The sequence below is a fragment of the Ochotona princeps genome, chromosome 2, assembly GCF_030435755.1.
Source record: "Ochotona princeps isolate mOchPri1 chromosome 2, mOchPri1.hap1, whole genome shotgun sequence".
Lineage (NCBI taxonomy): Eukaryota > Metazoa > Chordata > Mammalia > Lagomorpha > Ochotonidae > Ochotona > Ochotona princeps.
This window is the reverse complement of record NC_080833.1, coordinates 96986963-97009192: the sequence shown is the minus strand read 5'-3', so window position 1 is coordinate 97009192 and position 22230 is coordinate 96986963. Positions and strand designations below refer to the sequence as shown.

Genomic DNA, 22230 nt, shown 5'->3' with positions numbered 1-22230 from the left:
GCATGTATGAGAACTGGGTCCGGGGGTGGATTAAGTGGAGGATCTTGGGAAACTCCCTTGGCGAGTCATAGCTCCCGCTGGTGAACATGTGGTCCAGACCTGGGGTTCGGACAAGCTGGGCAAAGTAGCTCCAACAACTGGGTAATGTGTCAATTGGTAATGGAACAGGGTGGACCGAGCAGGACTGAGCAAACCTTAGCCCACTAGCAAAACTAGAGACCAGGATGGAGCACAGGTCATGTCGAGCTCGGCTCTTGCACCTACTGGTCTGCGTGAGCCAGGAACGCTAAACCACAGTGTCTAAGGCAGAAGTCAGGACAGGTGAGGGGCTGAGCCAAGTTGAGTCAGAGCAACCAGTGGCAGGCGTGTGATCTATAGCTGGAAACAGGCCCAGATGGGGAGCTAAGGGGACAACCCTAGCTGGATGGAGGTTCCCACCAAGGGGTGCGTGGCCTGGAATGGAGGCTGTGTTCTGACCAGGAAACGGTTGTAGCCTCCCTTGGTACTAGTGTGGACTGGGGTTGGATGCACCAAGCCAGGTCAGACTCCAACACCCTCTGGTGTCCTGGAGGACCAGGGTAGATGTGGGATGGTCTAGGCAAGGTCTCAATCCCTACTGAGCCATGTGTAAGCCATATGTGGGTATGGACGAGCCATGGCTGGGCTGAAACATCCAACAGCATGAACCAAAATGGGTTGAAAGCCAGCCAAGAAAAGCCACTGTTCCTGCTAGGACAGGAGGTGAACTGAGTAGGGCTGGCTCATGGACCACTGGTATGCGCAAAATCTGGCATTGGGAGAGGTTCTGGTGGAGGAGCCTGGGCAACTCCTCTGGCAGGACATAGACCCGGCATGTAAGTGCAAGAAACATGATAAGAAACAGCCCAGAACAGGCCATGGAAAGTTACCCACTGGCATACATTTGGCATGGGTACGGGGAAGACCAGGCTGAATCAGTTCTTGTCATCTACTGGCAAATCCGAGCACCAGAACAGGGTGGGTCGAGCCAGGTTTGGTCACAACAAAAACTAGTGCACAATACAGAATGCCAAGGTGAGGTTACCTGTACCGGATGTGACCACAGCGCCCAACCAGCACGCATGAGAACCAGGAAGGGATGGGGCAGAGCCGGCAGGGGAATAACGGGTGGTTCCCTTGCTGGACAGCTACTCCCATGGGAGAGTGTGAGCTGGGATGGGGCAGACCAGACTGGGCAAGGCTACAACACCTGTGCGCCTCATGTGGACCAGATCAGGGAAAAGCCAGGCTGGGCTGATTATTCCTTTGGTGCAAGTAAAATTAGAGTGGGTGAGGGTTGTTTGGGCTTAGCCACAGCATCAGCTGGCAGAAGCTGGAACTGGGATCTAATTCTGTCAAGTCAAACCACAGAACCACCTGGAGAGTGCATAATCTGGGAGTGGGAGAGACCTGGGAGGGAAATAGTGGGCTCCTCCCTCTTGGGTTACCACTTCCACAGGAGGGCACGAAAACTAGGGCAGGGGCTGGGGTGGCTAGACAGATACCCAACAGCATCTGTGTGGGCTGCATAGTGGAGCCGGTTAGATGGAACAAAGCTTTAATACCCATTAACATGTACAAGAGCCAAATGGGATATGGAGCAGACTGGACTAGTCTGCTACACATACTGGCAAACCAGGGTAGGGGGCGGGCCCGGTAGGGGTTATTGTGGGTCGCCCCAACTAGGCTGCAGCTCCCACTGGTTTATGCGAGAGCCGAGTATGTGCTGGGCAGAAGCAGGCTGGACTGCAACACCCATTGGTTCCAGTGGAAGTCGGGGCTGAAAACAGAACCAACCCAGCAACTGCAACCACCAGCTGATCAGGGTGATGGACTGTGCCAGGCCCTGTACTTGCTAGTACACACAAGAATCTGGTCTGAGAACACCTCAGACGAAGTTTGTTTGGAGATCTCCCCAATCGAAATGGCAGACTCAGAACCCTAACCAAGAAAAGACAAAAGACAGAAGACAGAACAGGTCAATCAACCATCTCAGCTATATGTTGGCAGCGAAATATGGGGCAAACAGAGACTCTATGATGGACTATGTCAATCAGTGGATTCTTCAAAGACCTCATCGTGCTTGGAGTGGCAAGACTGGCAGCGATTCATAATTGGTGAAACATCAAAATCACTTGAACAAGAACCTCAGAGCATGCCCTACATCCGGGACCTGGGGAGGGTGGGAAATTGGGTGGGCCTTCTCCCTTAATACACCCCTTTAAACATGAAGGAAACAATATGGAAATAATAGTCTTACCCACTTCCCTATAAAAAAAAAAAAAGAAAATTAGAAACAATGGTCTCATCCACATTCCCCTCTTCTTTAACTCTTCGCATCATAGTCAGTGGTTCACATGGGCATACACCCTTCCCAATTATATAATCACCATCAAAAATAAAATTTAAAAAAAAATTTTGGCTCCCAGGTCTGGCACTTGGTACAGTGAGTTGAGCCACCATCGTGATGCCAGTATCTTTTATGAGAGCCAGTTCAAGTCCCCAGTGTCTTACTTCCAAATCAGCTCCCTACTAATGTGTGTGGGAAAGCAGCAAATAATGATCCAAGTGCTTGTGCCTCTCTGTGCCATGTGGGAGACTCAAAGGAAGTTCCTGTCTCCTGGCTTCAACACGGCCCAACCCCTGACGTTGCAGCCATGTAGGGCGTGAACTAGCAGATGAATGAGTCCTCTTTCAAATAAATAAATAAAACCTCTGTTTAAAAAGAGAGAAAAAAAGGAAAGAAAGCAAGGAAGCTTAGTTCCGGAAACTCTTCTATAAAGTGGTGAATGGATTAAGAGTGGGGACTTGATCTAATTATAGCATGTAAGAAGTGGACCCGGTGAGTGGTGTTTAGGTCACTGAGAGGCAGTTCTTGCAGGAGGGTTGGTTACAGAGGCCGAACTGGGTCCAGCTGCCCACTGTGCCTGACCCACCACGTGACTCTCCATCCTCATGAGTTCTGCACCCATGACCCTCATCAGAAGCCAGACCAATGGAGCCATCTGATGTGGGCCTGTGAACCTCCAAAACTATGAATAAAATAGATCTTTCCTCTTGTCAGTTAGCTCATCTCAGACATTGTAGTTGTAGTCTTGAAAATCGGAGAAATGCAGGGCATACTTAAATATAATCACAAAGAAACAACAAACACACTCAAGTTGAAGAATATTCTCTATAACAACCGGTCTGTGATCTTCAAAAGTATCAAAGTCATGAAAACCAAAGAAATATTAAGGAACCCTATAAGGTCCAAGGAGACTAAAGACAATACCAGGTCTTCTTCTAAGCTGGCTCCTTTTGCTACAATGGGCAGAACTGGAACAATCAGGGAAATTCGAATATGGCCTGAGAATAAACGGTAGCAATGATCTCCTCAAGTTTCTCTACTTTGACGGGTGTGTGGTGGTTATGTAAGAGAGTGTTCTGTTTTATAGAAAAGACACACTAAAGCATTTGGAGGATTAGGGAATAGGACACTGGCAAATCAAATGATTCGGGAACAAAACTCTTTGAACTATACTTGCAATTTTTGTGTATGAATAAGATTAATTCTAAATAAGAAAAGGAATTTGTACAAAAAAGCTAACACACTGCAAGAACAGCTGTGTGTCCCATCCCCCATGGAACCTTGTTTCTCTCACCACAGAACAGAGAGGCCCCCTGCCTCCACTTCCTCCACTCCTGCCTTCTTAGCAGGTGCCATCCTTTCCTTCAGCTGCCCTCTAAGCTATGCCACAGCAGGGTTCTTCCTCCCCAGGGCCAGCCCTGCCACTTGTGCCCTGAGTCCCATGTGTCCCACCTGCCTCTCCTTCACATTCTCGGCTGACCACTTAGTCCTTCTCAACGCTTGAGCTTCAGCCTTCTCTCTCTAAGGGTTCTTTTCCTCAACAGCCAGCCATGCACAGATATGTTCCACTGTTAAAATACAGTATATTTTCCAAGAATCCTCCCCTTCCTCCACAATTACCATTCCTGGCCATCAGTATTCCTCAAGCTTGTTGTTTCATCAAGGATTCTCCATTTTAAACAAAACCAAAACAAACAGAAAAACATTCTGGTAGTCAACCAGAAAAAATAAAGAGACTTTATCAGATGCCTTTATTACATAATTCAGCATCTCGGGGAAAACCAGATATTCAAACACTGAAGATGCATGACTAGAAGCAGCCACTGCCTGCATTTCTTAACAGCTCCTCTTCTCCACTTCACAACCATTTTGCAAATTCTACTCTAGTTGCCTCCTCTCCCTTTCTTTCATTGTCACTCCTGGTCTCCTTATTCCATTGAAACTGTCTTTGCCACAATCACTTTTGGCCCCACCCCCCACCCCCACACACACACACCAATTCCCAACTGCAGGGACACTTGAATTCCAAGCCCCTGGAATCTCCACAGCAGCTGAAAGTTTTGCCCTTGTCCTCTTTCTCAACATTGTCTTTTCACCTCACTTTCCTTACCCCACAGCCCTTGCCCCAACCCTGTCTCCTACCTCTCTGGTTGGCACTTCTTATTCTCTCCCATGAGTCCTTCATCCTTACCCAGCTCATATGGGCTGCTACGGCAGCAGCTACTCAAATTCCATCTGACCCTCTTTTTCCTGTTAGGGTGCACATCTACTTCACTGGCTTCAACTCCACCTCACACACTGTTGGCTCCTAGGTGTACCTCTTTAGCTCAGTGTGTCCTGAGTTTTTGACCTATAGACAGCATCCAGTTTTCACACTTACAACAGTCAAGGCCTACTTGGACCGAAAACAGGAGCCAGGAACTCAACATGGGTCTCCTCTATGTGTGGCAGAGAAATACCTACTTGAGCCAACACTTGCTGCCTACCAGGGTACACATTAGCATTAAACTAGAATCAGGTGTGGAATCAGGACTTGGAGCAGGACACTCTGATAATGGATCCAGGCATCCCATACAATGTCTTTAACCACTAGGCAAAATTCCTGCCTTCCAAAATGCTTTAAGTGGAAGACAAAATCATTGGAAGCATGACAGATGGTTTGGAATTACATAGCATTTGATCCAGAAGCTCAAAGGATGTCATTAGGTCACAAATCTCTCTCCCTGTCTTCCTCTCCCTCCTTCTCTCTTCACTCCCTCTGTATTGGATGCATTCTCATACTGACTTTTCTTTCTTCATCACAAGAGGGTTATCAGCTATACTACCATCAAATGCAGTGGAGGAGAGAGAGGCCCTTTGTCCCAGTATGCCCTTCAGAAGTCCTTTCACTCATTCTGTCTTTGCAATCTCAGGTCACACACCCAACCCTGAGTCAGTCCCTAGCCCAGGAGATTATAACACACCCGTCTGAGCTAAAGTCAGTGGTAACAACATGGGAGAGAAGCAAAGCAGAAGACTAGTTAGAAAGAAGAGGAGCAGATGTGGAGATGGGAAGCACAGGTGTACAGTACAGTGTCCCTTGGAGACTGTGAAATCATTCCCATCTCCTCGTCAACCTTGGCTCCACAGCCACTCTTAGAACAGCTCTCCCTTCTCCTTCCTGGGCCCACAGCCCCTGCGCATCAGGTCTTCACCAGACCTGATGTCCCTGCTTCAATGGGTACAGAGCAACTGCTGTGGGTCAGACATCCTCCCTAAGGGATTCATGGGCCTCCCCAAGTTGTGGAAGGAAGAGAGAAAATGAGCAAGTAAACAAGAACATATGACACTTTTTGTGCTAAATGCTATGAGGGACACTGAAAGACAGCGGTGGGGAGTCCCCCAGATGAGGCAGTCAACAAACTCTCTCCACTGAAGATGACCCTCCCCCTGCAGAGGCCTGGGGCGTGAGGCAGCTGGGGAGAGGAGATGGAGGCAAAGAGGAAGGCCAGATGCCAGTGGAAGAAACAGAGTACAGCAAAACCTCCAGGTGTGTTTGAGCAACCAAGAGGAAGAAGGGTGACTAAAGCTTAGAAAACACCAGGAGAAGCCAGAGAGGCAGGCCAGGGCCAAGGAGGGAGAAAATGATGGTGAGAATCTGCAACTTGCATTTTATTCAAAATGAAATTCAAAGCCATTGAAGAAATTTTTTTTAGGATTTATTTTGTTTGAAAGGAAAGGTTACAGAGAAAGGAGAGAGAGACTTTCCATCCACTGGTTCACTTGTCAGATGGCCAGAGCTGGGCTGGTCCATAGCCAGGAGTCTCTTCCGGGCCTCCCACACTGCTGCCTTAGGTGCACCAGCATGGAGTTGGATCAGAAGGGACGCAGCCCATCCCAGCGATACATAAAATTAGTCACCACGAAGTCTTTCACATCTTTTCTCAGATGTATCCACAGTTCCTATTCTTATGTGACTATAATGTTTCTTACAAATTTCATTTTCTAATTATTCATTGGTAGTATATATAAATAAAACTGATTTTTATTTATATGCATCCCACGGTTTTGCTAGACTCACTTATTAGTTCTAACAGCTTTTTCACTTTTGATGATGAGTCCATCAGACTTGCTACATCAACATCATATTGTGTGAGAATAAAGCATGTTTCACTTCCTTTCCCATCTGTACACCTTTCCTTCTTCCTCTTGCCTGATCCATGCTGGCCAGAACTTTCAGTACAGTGCTGCATAGAAGTGATGGAAAAGGATGGTGGGTGTCAAAGTCTATAGATGTAATTAGATCAAGTCTAGAATGATGTGAGAGACGCGGCAGCCACTCACACACACGCACATGGCATTTGTGCTACTAAGAAAAGCGAGGTGGGAGAATGAGGCTTAGGTGCGGCGACAATGAGCTTTCGAATGGCTGATGCTCAGAAATGCACAGAGTCACCACCCCCTCACACAGACACACACACAGACCCAGGAACAAGCAGTTGTATATGGCAACAGGTCCCTTCTAGGGGATCATTCCCATACAGCTCTGGGTGGAGAAGCAGAGCACAGCACACACATCCATAGCAGTCAGGTTCTAGAGCGATGCCCAGTGACTTCCCTCCTCCTGCAGACCACTCCTTGGCATAATTTCTTTTCCTTGAGAGCTGGTAGAATCTGTGATTTGCTTCTCTTCAGTAGAAAACAGCAAAGATGATGAGATGCTACCTTCTTCATCTAATTATGCTACGTGGCAAAGGCACATATAGATCACCTCTGTGGCTATATTTCCTCATCCTTTTTTTTTTTTAAAGATTTATTTTATTTTTATTACAAAGTCAGATATACTGAGAGGAGGAGAGACAGAGAGGAAGTGGAGCTGCCGGGATTAGAACCAGCGGCCATATGGGATCAAGGCGAGGACCTTAGCCACTAGGCCACGCTGCCGAGCCCTTTCCTCATCCTTTTTATAAATTGTTTATTTGAAAGGCAAATTGTGTGTGTCTGTATATGTGAGTGAGAGAGAAAGAGATTTCGCCTTTACTGATTTAATACCTATATAGCTACAATGGCCAACACTGGTCCAAGCCAAAGCCAGCAGCCAGTAACTCCAACTGGGACTTCCTATGTGGGTTACAGTTACCCAAGTATTTCAGCCAACATCCACTGCTCTCCCGGGTGCAGTAGCAGAGCTTTGCTTAACCCACTCTGCCACAATGTAAGCCAACCAACTCATTAGGAATTCCTAATATGGGCCTTGGCCCTTGCAGGCTGAGTCTCAGCTGCCTTGAAGAAGGCCACATGAGGGACTGCACGCAGTCCCCAAGGCCTGGGGGTGGCCCTCAGTGGAGGGCCAGCCATGTTAGGCTCACGAGACTACCTGGCAATAACCTGGCTGAATCTGCAAGTGGATTCTCCCAAAGTCGAGTCTCTTGATTATAATTTTGCAAGACCCATACAGAAGACCAAGTTCAACCCTGCCAGGGCTGCTGGCCCACAGAAGCTGCCAGACAGCCTGTTGCCTTAAACTGCTACATTTGTAGTGTCTTTTTATATGGCCACAGGGGCTGCTAGATCCCACTGGGAGAACAGGTACACAGATCATGTCACGTGCACTTGTCTCTGTTGCTGCCCTCACCTCTTACATTCCCAAAAGAGACAAGGGCTGTTCACCTAGGAGTGGTATCCCTGTGTGGAAACATGGGAACAGTGAGACATGGAGCCACTCCTTTTCAGCCTTACCACTGCTTCAACAGAAAACAGGAGTGGAAAGCAAGGGAGAGGATGCTGCTAGGAAGGTACAACTGAGGTGCAGACAAGAGATACCGGCAGTTTGACTGCTGAGGTGGCCAGATGCACAGAAGTAAATGGATCTGAGGCCAACTTGAAGGAGAGAAATTGTGGCTCTGTTGTTATGATGAGGTGGGTTAAGCTGCTGCCTGTAATGCTGGCATCCAACATCGAAGTGATCAGTTCAAATCCTGGCTATTCCACTTCTGATCCGGCTCCATGCTAATGCTGCCTGGGAAAGTCATCGAAGATGGCCCAAGAGTTTGGGCCCCTGTCTCCATGTGGGAGGTCTGGTTTCAATCTGACCCAGCCCTGGCCATCCATGGCCTTTTGGGAAAGTAAGCCAGCAGATGGCAAGTCTGTCTCGGTCTGTGTTTCTCCCCACTCCCCTGCTCTGTTGATCTGCCTTTCAACTAAAAACAAATACTTTCTGCTTTGAAAAAGAGAGAGAAAGAGTTTCGATGTGCCCATCTGTAGGCTGAGTCCTATGAGACACCCATGTAGAGCTGTCAGTCAAGTGGCTGGAGCTGCCAATCAGGACCAAGGCTGGGGCCAGAGATGGAAACATGGGAGTGACCAGCATCAAGATGTGAGCTCAAGGCAGGGAAAGGTCTAGAGCCATGGGAGAGGGCTGGAGCCTGGTGCCCCCCCAACCCCACTCTCCTCTCCTCACTCCTGCTCATTCTAGAATGCAAATCCTACCACTTGTCATACTGCTGAAAATCATGCAGTGGCAAGCAAGGGAGGTTTTTTTCTTTTCTCCTTTTGAATTCAGTTTCACTAAAATCGTGTTTAAACTGTAAAAGGGAAGCTGTGTTAACACGTTGTACATTGACCTAGTTTCGCAGGAGAAATTACATAGCACTGATTAGAAGCCGATACAATATTTGGAAAGTCGGGGAAAAAACAGAGGACGCAAAGAAAGTATAATGAAAGCAAGGGAATAATTCAATTACAGCCATTGCATTGCTTTCTAGCCTTGCTTTCTTGGGGTAATCAACATAATTCACACACTCAGCCAAGGACTTTAATTGCTGAAAAGGCCACTCCGAGCTGTGTGACCTAGGAGACTGCTCCGACCTTTCTCTGTCTCGCTGGCTTTATCTGAGAGGTGAGGATAATCATGCTTGCATCACCTTGCTGGAGAGGTTCCCGAGAAGGCCAAGCAAGATGACAGAAATAACAAACACCCTAAACAGGTTATAAGAGAAGGAGACAATAAGTTCAGGGACTGTAACGTAGTCTCCTCAGCCCAACACCTGAAGTTCATCATCGCTTCTTCCTCTTTTGTTTGAATCAGAAAAGGGAGTCGTTGGGGAGATGTTTCCAGACTCCCCGTTGCCATCTGTGAGCATCTCTGTCAAGTTCCCCTGTGAGCAGAGGCGCAGAGGAAGGCTGAGGTATAGGTCAGTGACAAGGCTTTTCAGAAAGCCAGAGCAAGAGAGTGGAGAGAGAGACAACAAGAGAAAGCCAACAGGTAAGTGCCATGGGCCAGGCTGCTGAAGTTAGTGGAGGCTCAGATCTATGAAAAGCCCCCAGTTCTCACTGAGTCCCTTGCAGAACTGTCACCCCGGGGCTCACCCATCAGCTTCTGTGGCCAGAGGCTATCCTGGGGCACTCTGACCCTCCCCCTGCCCCAAAGGAGCATTTCCTGTGTCTCCCCCATCCCCACCACCTCCATCCCACAACTTCATATGTCAGAAACATAATCCCCATCACCACCTGCTATAGCGCTGAGCGGTAGGTCCCTTAAGAAGCAATGGTGTTGTTCAGTGAGGGTTCTGCCCCCAAGGACGTATTTATGCTGCTTCTGTGGAAGTGGGTTGCTGGCCTCAAGGGTGAGTGCAATCCCATTCCTTCTCGCTCATACTCTTTCACTCTCTCATCATGAAGGGCCCTTCTGCCACACCACAAAACAGCAATAAGGTGCTCGCCACAAGTGGACCCAAGGCCATGAACTTCTCTGCCTCCAGGATTGAGTCAAACAAACTTCAATTATTTATAAATAGCCCAGTCCTCAGGTATTTGGTGATAGAAGCACAACAGGCTAAGATTTCCTCCCCACAGCTCATGATCCCTCCTACACACTGTGTATGCCTCACACTCCACTGAAGAGGCGACTCCATGAGGTTCTTTTTGCACTGTTATGTGACTGAGTCAATGACTTGACTCAGGTGTCAGAAGAGAAGTGGGGAATCTTAGAGGGTGCAGCCAGTGATAGCCAGCACCCCTTGGCAGTGGGCAAATGGAATGTGGCTGTGTCCCCTACCCTCTGTCCTGAAGGGGGGCCTAACAGCAATGGAATGTTAATTCCATCCTTAGGGAGAAGCCCTTAGCTGCTCCCCTCACCCCCTAGGTGCTCCCTCCTGCCCACCTGTGACTCTCAGCTATCACCTGAGGGGGCGGTATTGCATTGTTGTGTAACCACTCCCCTCACAAGCCCCTATAAACGCTCATGATAAGGAGGGACTCGCTCTGGCACCACGACTCTTGGCAGCCCCAGGACAGGTATGCCCTGAGCATGGCCCCTGTGAGTTTGTACTCCTCACCCTCTGTTTACTGCTTAGGTAGGACAATGAAGATAGCAATGTTAAGATACTTTGTATTTCTGGTTTGTGTACTGTCAGCAGTTCCAGGAAAGGTGAGGCCTAGCAGTAGTGGAATGTGGGCAGAGAAGCCAGGGAAAGGTGAATGTCTGCAGCTTTGTAAGTGTATCCAGGTTATTCGTTGCATGTCTCTTAGGATAATTTACATTGTCAGGGAAGCTGGGACATAGGTCTTCAGCTTAATGGATGGACTTCAGGGTAATGACCATTTGTTCCTCTGGGGGCTATGATTGATTGGATTATGATTGGTTGGATTGCCATGTGGACTCGTGATTTGCTACTTCTAATGGGCCATTATCGCCAAGCTTGGTTAATAAAGGCTCCTTAATAAACCTTAGACATGTCTGATGTGAGCTTGCTCGCACCCCATAACAGCACCTCACACTTCTCTGCTTCTCTGTGCCACAAGTGGTTGAGTTAGGGTCAGGTGCTTGTCCCAAGGGCAGCCAAACTTCCAGCTGGCTGGAAATTCATGACCAGAGCAGATCAGTCAATCATGTTCTCAACTCTGGGGAATTCAAGGCAGAAAAATCAAGAGAAGAAACCCGTCATCACAGGTGCTGAGACCTAGTGGATGAAGGGTAAGGATGGGGCTGGGGCTATAAGAATAAACAAATTCAGGTCCGGCGGCGTGGCCTAGCAGCTGAAGTCCTCGCCTTAAACGTGCCAGGATCCCATATGGGCACCGGTTCTAATCCCGGCAGCTCCACTTCCCATCCAGCTCCCTGCTTGTGGCCTGGGAAAGCAGTTGAAGACGGCCCAATGCATTGGGACCCTGCACCCACGTGGGAGACCCGGAAGAGGTTCCAGGTTCCCGGCTTCGGATCGGCCCGCACCGGCCCGTTGCGGCTCACTTGGGGAGTGAATCATCGGACGGAAGATCTTCCTCTCTGTCTCTCCTCCTCTCTGTATATCTGGCTGTAATAAAATGAATAAATCTTTAAAAAAAAAGAATAAACAAATTTGGGGCCCAGTACAGTAGCCTAGCAGCTAAAGTCCTCGCCATGCACGCACCAGGAGCCCATTTGGGCACCAGTTATAATCCAGGCAGCCTTGCTTCCTATTAAGCTCCCTGCTTGTGGCATGGGAAAGCTGTCGAGGACAGCCCAAAGCCTTGGGACCCTGCACCCATGTGGGAGACCCAGAAGAGGCCCTGGGCTCCTGGCTTCGGATCGGCTCAGCTCTCGCCATTGTGGCTGCTCAGGGAGTGAATTAGCAGATGGAAGATCTTTCTGTACTCCTCCTCTCTGTATATCTAATTTTCCAATTAAAATAAAATAAATCTTTTTAAAAAGAATAAACAAGTTTACCGGGAAATAGGAGTAGTTGATCAGGATATTTTCATTCAGTAATTCTTGAACTGAGTCTTGGAGGAGAGCCATCTGTTACCCAGGCAGGCAAAATGAGTTGAAGTATGAACAGACCACATGTAGAGCAACTGAAAGACAAAGTAGAGAAAAAGTGAGGCTGAGAAGAAGGTGGTGAGTGGACGGAGAGGAGATGCATACAGACTGACCTTGCTTAAAAGCCTGAACAGGGGGCTGGCGTGGTGGCATAGCATGCTAATTCTCCCCCTGTGCTTCCAGCATCTCATATGGGCACTGGTTCGCATCCTGGCTACTTCACTTCAAATCCAGCTCTCTGCTAATGGCCTGGGAAAGCAGTGGAAGATGGCTCAAGTCCTTGAACTCCTGCAACTATGTAAAAGGCCTAGAAGCTCTTGGCTTCTGGCTTTGGATCAGCTCAGCTCCAGCCACGTTGGTCATCTGAGGAGTTAATCAGCAGATAGAAGACTCTCTCTGGCTCTCCTAACTGTTCCTTTTAGATAAAAATAAATATTAAAAAACAGAAGAGCAGAGCTGTACTCACAATATTCCTGTTGTCCCCAGTGCCAGGTCAGGACACTTTCCCACTGCCAAACCCCTTCAAATAAAGGCTCAAGGGGTCCCCAGATCCCTAAACTCTCTAACTCTATCTGTCACATGCTCTCCTAACAGGACTATCTCCAGTTTCTGGCAATTCCTTATCCATTAAAACTCAGACATCAGGGGCCCAGCACAATAGCTTAGTGGCTAAAGTCCTCGCCTTGCACGCGCCGGAATCCCGTATGGGGCCCAGTTCTAACTCTGGCGGCTCCACTTCCCATCCAGTCCCCTACTTTTGGCCTGGGAAAGCAGTAGAGGATGGCCCAAAGCCTTGGGACCCTGCACTGGCATGGGAAACCTGAATGAGGCTCCAGGCTCCTGGCTTCGGATTGGCACAGCTCTGGCCGTTGTGGCCGCTTGGGGAGTGAATCTACCAATGAAAGATCTTCCTCTCTGTGTGTCTGACTTTCTAGTAAAAATACATAACTTTTGAAAAAACTCAGACAGCAGAGCCTTCCTAATGCCACTGTATCCCTACATCCTTTGGGTTGTGTGCTTTTCCTGCCCGCTGGGCTCCCCACGCCTAGCCGTACTGCAGCGTTCTGAGTTCCAGCAATTGGTACTCACGTCAGCTGCCATTACACAGAGACTCCGCTGAAGAGAGGAACCAACTGTTATGTGTTCATTTAACAAATACACACTGCTGCCTCTGTGTCAGGTGGCCATGGCTATGGCCATCAGAGATGAAAATGAGTAGGGCAGACGTTTGTGCCCTCATGGAATTTGAACTTGAAGCGATTTTAGATACATAAGTGGATGGTTGGGTGGATGGGTGAGTAGAAAGTTGGAAGGATAGATGGATGGGTAGGTGGGAGAACAATTGAGTGACTGGCTGCGTAGGTGGGAGGTGGGTAGGTGGGTGAATGGATAAGGGCATGCAGCTTTGGGGGCGGGAATCAACAGTAAGGGAATAAAAGATTCTCCCTTGGACTAAACTTTTAAAGTCACTCCTTCCTTCCAAGCCAGATCCGTGTTCAACTTTGTATCAGCTGTCTAGTACTGTGGTTTCAAACAACACTAACTACTACCTCACACTCAGACAAGGCACACCAGGAATACCCTGTCTCCGCCCCACAGCCTCTGAGGTCACTCCTAGGGAACTTGAGTGCTGGAAACATCTGGATTGAAGGTGGACTGTCTGCTTCCAAGTTGGCTCTCCCACAGAGCTGTGCCAGTTGGTACGTCTCAGAGGGCTTCTTGTGCATCCTTGGGGTGAACAGTACGGGAGCAGAAGCAGTGCCACCTAGCACGATCTGGTTGGAAGTCACACACCAGCACTTGGCCCACGTGCTGCTCATTAGAAGCCAATGAGTCCGTCTGGGCTTGGTTGGAGCGGCAGGAACGCACCTCAGTCCTTAAGGGGCTGTGTCAGACCAGGCATGTATCATTTAGAACGCCCATGATCCTCCTTCAGGCTACACATTGATTTGTTGTCTTTTCTCCTGCTGTGGCCACCCACAGTCACACTCCAACCTCCATAAACTCTCCCTAAAGTCAGCTCTGCCAGCCTTTTCTACATAAGCAATAGCCCACTGCCTGGTAAGGGTCTGACTGCTGATCCTGACAGAGAAAAAGTAAAAGGGAGTTCAAAGCAAGAGTTGAGGGGAATTACAAAGTTGCAAGAACATTGAGGGAAAAACAGGAAGCTTGCTACCCCTGGGACTCCCTGAAGCCCTCAAGCCCTCATTTCCATGGCTCCCAGACTCCTGCTCAAGTGCTCCCACAGGAGCTGCCACCTGCTGTCTGGACTGCACAAAGCCCTCCCTAGACTGTAACCAAGGGTATCATAGGACACCTATTTGATGGAATTTCTGATCTCTTTCAGAATGTTCTTCCGAATTCCCTCACTCACTATGGACATCCATAGCTGTACGCTTTTTTCTGCTTTTAAAGATTTATTTATTTATTTTTATTGGAAAGGCAGAAAAGCAGAAAAATCTTCCTATCTGGTGGTTCACTCCCCAAGTAGCTGCAACGACCGGAGCTGAGACAATCCAAAGCCAGGAACCAGGAGCCTCCTCTAAGTCTCCCACACAAGTTCAGGGTCCCAAGGCTTTGGGCCATCCTCTACTACCTCCCTCCACAGGCCACAAGCAGGGAGCTGGTTGGAAGTAGAGCAGCCAGGATATGAATCAACACCCATGTGGGATCCCAGCGTGTGAGGAGTCAGAGCGGATAGTATGCGGTTAGGGCTTTTTTGGTCCCTGGTGTAGTTTTGTCTTGTTTTGTTTTTAATATAAAGTTATATTTCTCCCCCATGTGTTAATTTCCCTTGGAGGACACAGGGGCGGAATTAACATATCAATCCATCATCTAGAAGTGATCCACCTAATCTCATCTCTCAGCCACTGTCAAAGAGATGATACCTGAATGATCAGCGTAGCATTAGAATGGGAGGAGGAGGTTAACCAGTACCCATTGAGGTTTGATTCGAAACCAGACGCCATTGTGAACAATTTTGTCTTTTGAGTAACTCCCCTGAGATGGTGCATAAAAGACGCCATCTCCACCAGTAACTCAGGGTTTTCTCTCCTCCTGCCACTATGACAGGAGATGTGGGGCTTTTCCCCAGGACACGTGGAACTCCCTCCTGCCACCATGGGAGGAGCCCTTTTCCTTTTTTTTTCCTAAATAAATCCTGCTTTGCACACTGGAATTGTCTGCATGAAGATTTTTCTTCAGTGTTAGACAAGAAACGAGGTTGCTGCCATGTTTTCGTTCTGAACATCCTATAACACCAGCACATGCAAGGTGAAGACTTTAGCCACTAGGCTATCACACTGAGCCCAAACTCTTCTGTTTTTAAATCCATCAACTACCCTCACTGGAACTTCTGGACTGTTCCTGGATACTGACAAAGGCAGATGGGGCTCCAAGCCTCTCCCTCCGTGGAGATGGCCTACACAGGCCAGAGGGGCCCAGCACTGCCATTTCTTGCTTGGAGAATTTCAATAGTCCCCTCACTGATATCCCTTCCAACTGCCCTCATAGCCTTAGCCTGAGTGACTGCAGCACACTTTCGATGCTGCTGCTCCTGGTCTTAACACTTTGTAGTGGTTCCTCCTTGCCCTAAAACCAACTCCACACTCCTTGACCAAGCCCACAAGACCATTCACAGCATTGCTTTGGTTCTTCTCCCTGACACTTGCTTTCAAACAAAAAGCACTAGATTCCTCAAGTTCTGTCCTCCGGGGGAGGGGGGGCTTTGACATGCCATCTGCTGCTCCCTCTAAAACTTCACCACCCCTGCCAGCCACCTCCAGCCCAGACCTGCCTCACTCCCACTCATTGCCAGGCATCAGCTTAGACCTTACCTATTCCAGTATCATGCCTGACTCCCATTGTAAGGAGTTATCCAAACATCCTACCCTGGACCCTGCACCATTTCCTCTTCCTCACGGCTCGTGAAATTCGTGCAGGTCCATCCATCCACCAATCAGATGTAACCTGGCATTTCACCTGAGAATCCCACCCCCAATCTCCCAGCTCCTCCCCAACCCACTCACTTACCAATCATCCTTAGACAATCATCTGTGACAGTCACAGGCACCAATCTCCTGTGGCCTGGCCTCAATCCCGCCCAATCCCCGCCCCCCACACCTTGTGGACTTACCTGAATGACATAAAAGACCCCCCCTCCCAGGTGCCTGCTCTCTCTCTCTCTCCCCTCTCTTTCTTGTCTCTCTCCCACCACCTCCATCTGTTCCTGCCCCACTGCAGTAAACCTCCTAAAGTACCTCGTTGTGTCTGGTGTTTTTTGGCTAACAGTAAAAGAACTTGGCTGCGACAATTAGCTGCACGTAATAACCTAAGACCTTTAAGTCCGTTAAATAACTAACACCCATCCTCTCCTAGCTGGCTTCCTCCCAGTCTTCACACTCAACCGTATTTGGCTTGATTGTTTGTTTTTTTGTTACATCCTTGAAAACATGAGCCAGGGCTAGTATTCTTGTCCCCTAGCGCCACATCTGCCTCCTTGAGCACCTGTGGATGGAACAAGCAATGGAGGCCCTTCACCAGATGTGGTATGTTCTCTTGAAGACTGGGCTGGACCCTGGCCTGTTTCTATCACATGCAGTAGCCTGAAGAATCCTGACTTGAGAGCCATAGGGGCACTAACGTGAGTCCAGCTCTTAGGTAACTTCTGATGTGCTGGGCTGCCTGCCCTATGGCAGGCTAGTACCACCACTACCTGCAAGGTTCAAGGCCACAGTCCACAGGACAGGTCCTGCCTTCCCCCGGATCTCCAAATCACAGCGAATCATCACCAGCTATCGGATCATCCTTTCTACTTGACCCCCAGAGCTGTCACCTGAGCTATGTGTGATGCCAGTGAGTGTGGGCGCTTCTCTTTTCTAATTCAGTGAGCCTCTGCAGACTATCTCTGGAGACGGTCGAAGCTGTCCTTTACCAAAGGTGTTTGAAGCTAGAATGACCCAGAGCACTGAGGGGTGCAACCGTTTCAGTCCCATTGCCCCATGCCAGTATCCATGAGTTGGAGAGCCTGAACGTTGCACTGTGCTTGAGTCACCCCACCACCTGGGGCTAGTGTTGGAACTTAGCAGGTAGTGTTGCCTCCTGCCATGCTGATATTCCCATGCAGGCACCGGTTCAAGTCCCAGCTGTTACACTTTCAATCCAGTGCCCTGTTAATGTGACTGGGAAAAACAGCACAAAAAGGATCAAGGGATTGGGTCCCTGCCACCCATGTGGGAGACCTGAAAGAAGCTCCGCTCTGGTTTGTGCTTCAGCCTGGCTCAGCCCTGGTTATTGTGGCCACTTGGGGAGTGAATAGTGGATGGAACATATCTCTCTGTCTCTCCTCTCAGTGACTCTGACTTTGAAATAAATGAGTCTTTAAAAAAACATAAACATTAAAAAAAAACTCACCTCCTTGAATGTTTCCATTACTCACTACTGAAATGAGCCTGAGAAAGTCATGGAAATTTGACTCCTTTGGTTCTCCATTCAATGGAGATAGTAACCACACTTTCTTTGAGGATTATCACGAGGACTATCTGAGACTGTCAGTGTAAAGGCGCTTAGAACAGAATATGTACCTAAATTAAGGACAGCAGCCAGGCCCAGAGCATACTTCCCCCCACATTCCCTCCCTCCCCTACAGTTTGGAAATCCTTGGCTAAGCCAAAAATTCAGCCCCTTCTCTTCTCGGTCCTGCCATTCCCTCCACAGTCAGCATGGTCTCTAGTGCTGAGCCTGTGTTGGGGGAGGGGTGATGAGCAGAGGGTAAGCATTTCTATCCCATTTCTGCTTCTCTCCCCAGCAAATGTTGCAGGCTGCTTCACCCGGGATGACCCCAAAGCAAACACCCATGCTGTAGCATCACAGTCCGGGACCTGCGAGGAATGCGCTTTCTAACCATTAACATAGCTCTGACCCCACTGTTAGGGAAGTAATTATCCCGGCCTTAATATGCTAAAGGCCGATCTCCTCCTTCCTGGGCTGGTTTTTATTACCAAACAGCTCTCCATTAGTTAGCTCAGAAGGCTGCTGCCTGAATCGGGAAACCAGTGTCATAATTCTCTCAGATCCCCAAATTTCTCTTCGATCATAGCTGTTCTCACTGCTCATGGCTCTGTCCACTCCCACCTTCCCCTTGCAAAGCTACAGCCCCTCTGTGAACTCCCACTCAGCCGCCATTTCCAGCCTGAAGGACTCTACATGGTCCCCGCTTCCCACAGAGATGACTAACGCATCCCGAACCCACAGATGAATCCTGCAGAGTCCCAGCACCTTCCAGTTCCTCACAGACCCTGTGACCTACCCTCACCCATGTCCTCCTGTCTTGTCCCTGCCTGCTCAGCCCACATGACACTTGTACCCATGCTCCTAGCACCAGGGCATCCTTGCATTTTATTAACTTTGATGTTCTGTAGCATGAATCAGCCAGTCCACGGGTAATATTCATGTGGAACTCTGAATCTCCCCTCGACTGAGCAGCACTCCCCAGCTCCATTCAGAATCTCTTCTCCATCTACTGCTTTCTGGGGCTATGCTGCCTACAAATTTCTTAAACACACAATAACTACAAACACAATTCCTTCCAGGGGAAGAGGAAGCTGCCCGCACCCCTAACCAAGTCCCTAAGAAACCAGTGTTAATCCCAGCTAAATCCCGAACTCCACACTCCCAGAAGCATCCAATAACCAAACATTCTCAATGGGCTTTCCAGCTCACACACCCTCCCCCTCACCTCCGCCCCAGTTTCCTAAATCTGCTCAGCAACTACAGCCATTAAATCCAGAAACTAATTTGTAAGGAAAACAATGAGAAGAGTAATCGTCTCTCTGTAGGATACCAATGGGATAGTCCCTAAAGGGACTGTTACCCCCATAAGTCACAGAGAAGGGCACCTGGAGAGAAATGCCTATTAACACCAAACTCCCTTGGTGGACTGGAAGCTGACCCGCTGCCAAATGGAAGCCTGCCCCCAGTCCAAAGAGGCCAGCACTCAGGTTGACATGATTTATCCTGCAAACAGAGCTGCTCACAGCACACCCTGCAGAGCCGGCCCCAGGACGCATGCCTGGGTGGCTTTGGAGCCGTGCTATTTGGAAAAGGAGAAAAAAAAAAGGAGGGGGGGGTGGCGCAGAGTAAGGAAGAGGAAAGAGCCAGAAAGGCTGGAGAGAGAATAAGCAGGAGGTGGTCTTTGCACAGCACCAACTGAGACAGCCAGCCTTGCTGGGAGGGAAATGGTGATGGGATCTTGTGTTCTACATGGAAGGGGCTGGGAAGAGATCAACCTGAGTCATCCAGTGAGTCACAGGCAGGAGGCAGAAATAGATTGTATGGCCCACGATTCCTTGTCACAGATGTCTTAGAGCATCTGTAGCCAGCTCTCCCTGAGTGGGCACGGATACGTGAGCTCCTGGTAGCCAGGTTGACTCATTTGATAAAATATCTGTCCTCTTCGAACCCAAAGCAACTGATGGAAAGTCAAGTAGGACCTGGATCTCCAAGCAAACTTTTCTTGCCGGGGCCACCTCTCTGCTCACAGCTCAGATGCCTTTGCCTCCTGTCCTGAGCAAGGTGCAGCTCATCTGCTTTTCATGATTCCGTCGCCTCTGCTGCCTGCTGGTTTCCCTGCCCACACCACTAGGTCCTTCCAAGAATTGTAAAACTCAAAGCAAGCACACACTCTCCAAAAACCTTCTTGGTTGAATTGCCCCACTTTCTGGTACTCCTCTTGCTTGCATGTCCTGAGGGCTTGCTTTCCCTTACAGTTGATAAAGATTGCTCTCTCAACATCTCCCTTCAGCTTCCCTATGCTCATGTTGATGAACTTTTCCCGTAAGGAGATTACTGTTTTTACAATGTAGCTTATATTGCTGTTCAGTAATGGTGAGGCCAACAGAAGATGATTGCCATTGAAAACACAATTTGTTGGGCCCGGCGGCATGGCCTAGCAGCTAAAGTCTTCGCCTTAAACATGCCAGGATCCCATATGGGCACTGGTTCTAATCCCGGCAGCTCCACTTCCCATCCAGCTCCCTGCTTGTGGCCTGGGAAAGTAATTGAGTATGGCCCAATGCTTTGGGACCCTGCACCCATGTGGGAGACCTGGAGGAGGTTGCTGGCTCCTGGCTCCGGATCGACACAGCACTGGCCATTGCGCTCACTTAGGGAGTGAATCATCGGGTGGAGGGTCTTCCTCTCTGTCTCTCCTCCTCTCTGTATATTTGACTTTGTAATAAAAATAAATAAATCTTTTTTTAAAAAAAGGGAAAACACAGTTTGTTGTGACTGGCGTTGTGGTGGAGGGACTTAAGCTGCCCCCTGCAATGCCAGCATCCCACATAAGCTCTAGTTTGAGTCCCAGCTGCTCCACTTCTGATCCAGCTCCCTGTTAATGCACCTGGGAGAGCAGCAGGAGATGACAAGCATGCTTGAGTCCTGATGTTCCAGGCTGCTGGCTTCAGCCCGGCCCAGCCCTGGCTGTTGCAGCCACTGGGAAGCGAACCAGTGGATGGAAGATCCCTCTGTCTCTCCATGCACCCATCCGTAACTCTGCCTTCAAATAAACAAATACATTTTATCCCTCCACCCAAGAAAAAAGAGCTTGCCAAATTCCCTAGATGATAAGATATATCATGCAATGGAGCTGCAGCAAGGAGATGCCAGGAGACCAAGAGGGAAAGCATAAACTGTAGTAGGGGAGGCAAGGCAAGCAAGCTCAGGACTGGCTGGTTCAGATGATGTCAGTGAGCCACAGGACAGAGGGATTGTCCCCAGGTGCCTGGTACCTGACCCTGGGGTGACTAGGGAGAGTGGTAGTAGCCAAGAATTTGAGAACCTTACAGGTTTGGAAGCTGAGTGTGGTTTAAACAGGAAGTCATGCACCCAGGCAAGGAATTCACTACCTCTAGGAATTTTCATCAGCCCTGGGAGGCTCAGGGTCTCAAGTGTCAACAAGGCCCCAAGAGGTCAAAGCATCAGAATTATAAAACACAGCGAGGTATGATTAAGACAATCATCAGGGACAGTGTTGTGGCTCAAACAGTTAAGTCACTGCTAGAGGTGTCAGCATCTCATATAGAAGCCAGTTCGAAACCCAGTGGCTCCACTTCCAGTCCAACTCCCTGCTAATACGCCTGAGATAGCAGCAGAAGATGGCCCAAGTGTGTGGGCCCCTGCACCCACGTGGAAGACCCGGGTGAAGCTTCTGACTTCTGGGTTCCTCCTAGCCCAGCCCAACCCATTGTGGTCCTTTGGTGAGTAAACCAACATGGAAGAAAAATCTGTGTCTTGCTGTCTGTGTCTTTTCATCTTGCTCTCTCTATAACTTTGCAATTCAAATAAATACACATACACACACAAAAAAATTTTTTTAAAGACAGTTGTCCTTGGGGCAGTTCATCATGTGGTTACAGGAAGAAGTCAATGAAATTCCATAAAAGCACTCCAGGCACCCTGGACCTGATGGACATCCTACTTTGGCAACCCTGAAGTGTCTTACTCTGATGTCCTCATTAAGTAACAAATCCCTATGGTTTTACACACTTTTATTTAGCTATTATTAGTTGCAGTTGAAGGCAACCTCACCAATATGGGATATAAGTTTTCAATCTAAAAGTAATAATTAAACTAAAGGTAAAAATCCTAACTCCAGCTTATTTGCTTTTTAAAGAATGAGTTCCTTGAAATAACCTAATTCCCAGGTTGTAGGAGCCACAGATGAAGTCATAATATCTATCACATTAGTTTAGGGATTTATATGTTGTTTTCCAAGATTCATTTATTTGAAAGGCAGAGGTACAGAAATAGAGGGAGAGTCGAAATGGCAGACTAGAGTAAGGACACATTTAAACAGATGGAGAAACATTAGCTAGTGTGAAACAGAGGGCACACTCCAAGAAATATGAGAGGACAGAACAACAGCAGAGGAGTACTTGGAGACTGACAGACACAGGAAAGCAGCAAAAAAAAAGCAGTGTGGTGTTGCAGTGACTGATACCCCAATGGCATTCAGCAAGTGGCAGTCAGAAATACACCAGCAGCCAGAACTCTACCAGTAACAAGGTGGGAAGAGACTTTCACCAGGGGA

At 48.6% G+C, this 22230-nt stretch overlaps 1 protein-coding gene across 1 annotated transcript in view; it reads right to left on the bottom strand.

The window, feature by feature from the left end:
* Positions 1–2587: 2587 nt before the first annotated feature.
* DCLRE1B (DNA cross-link repair 1B) overlaps positions 2588–22230 on the bottom strand; it is a 145116-nt gene continuing 125473 nt past the window's right edge. The window contains exon 5 of the transcript XR_009244900.1: positions 2588–2598. The gene's annotated coding sequence lies outside the window, so the exon portion shown is untranslated. The remainder of the gene's footprint in view (positions 2599–22230) is intronic.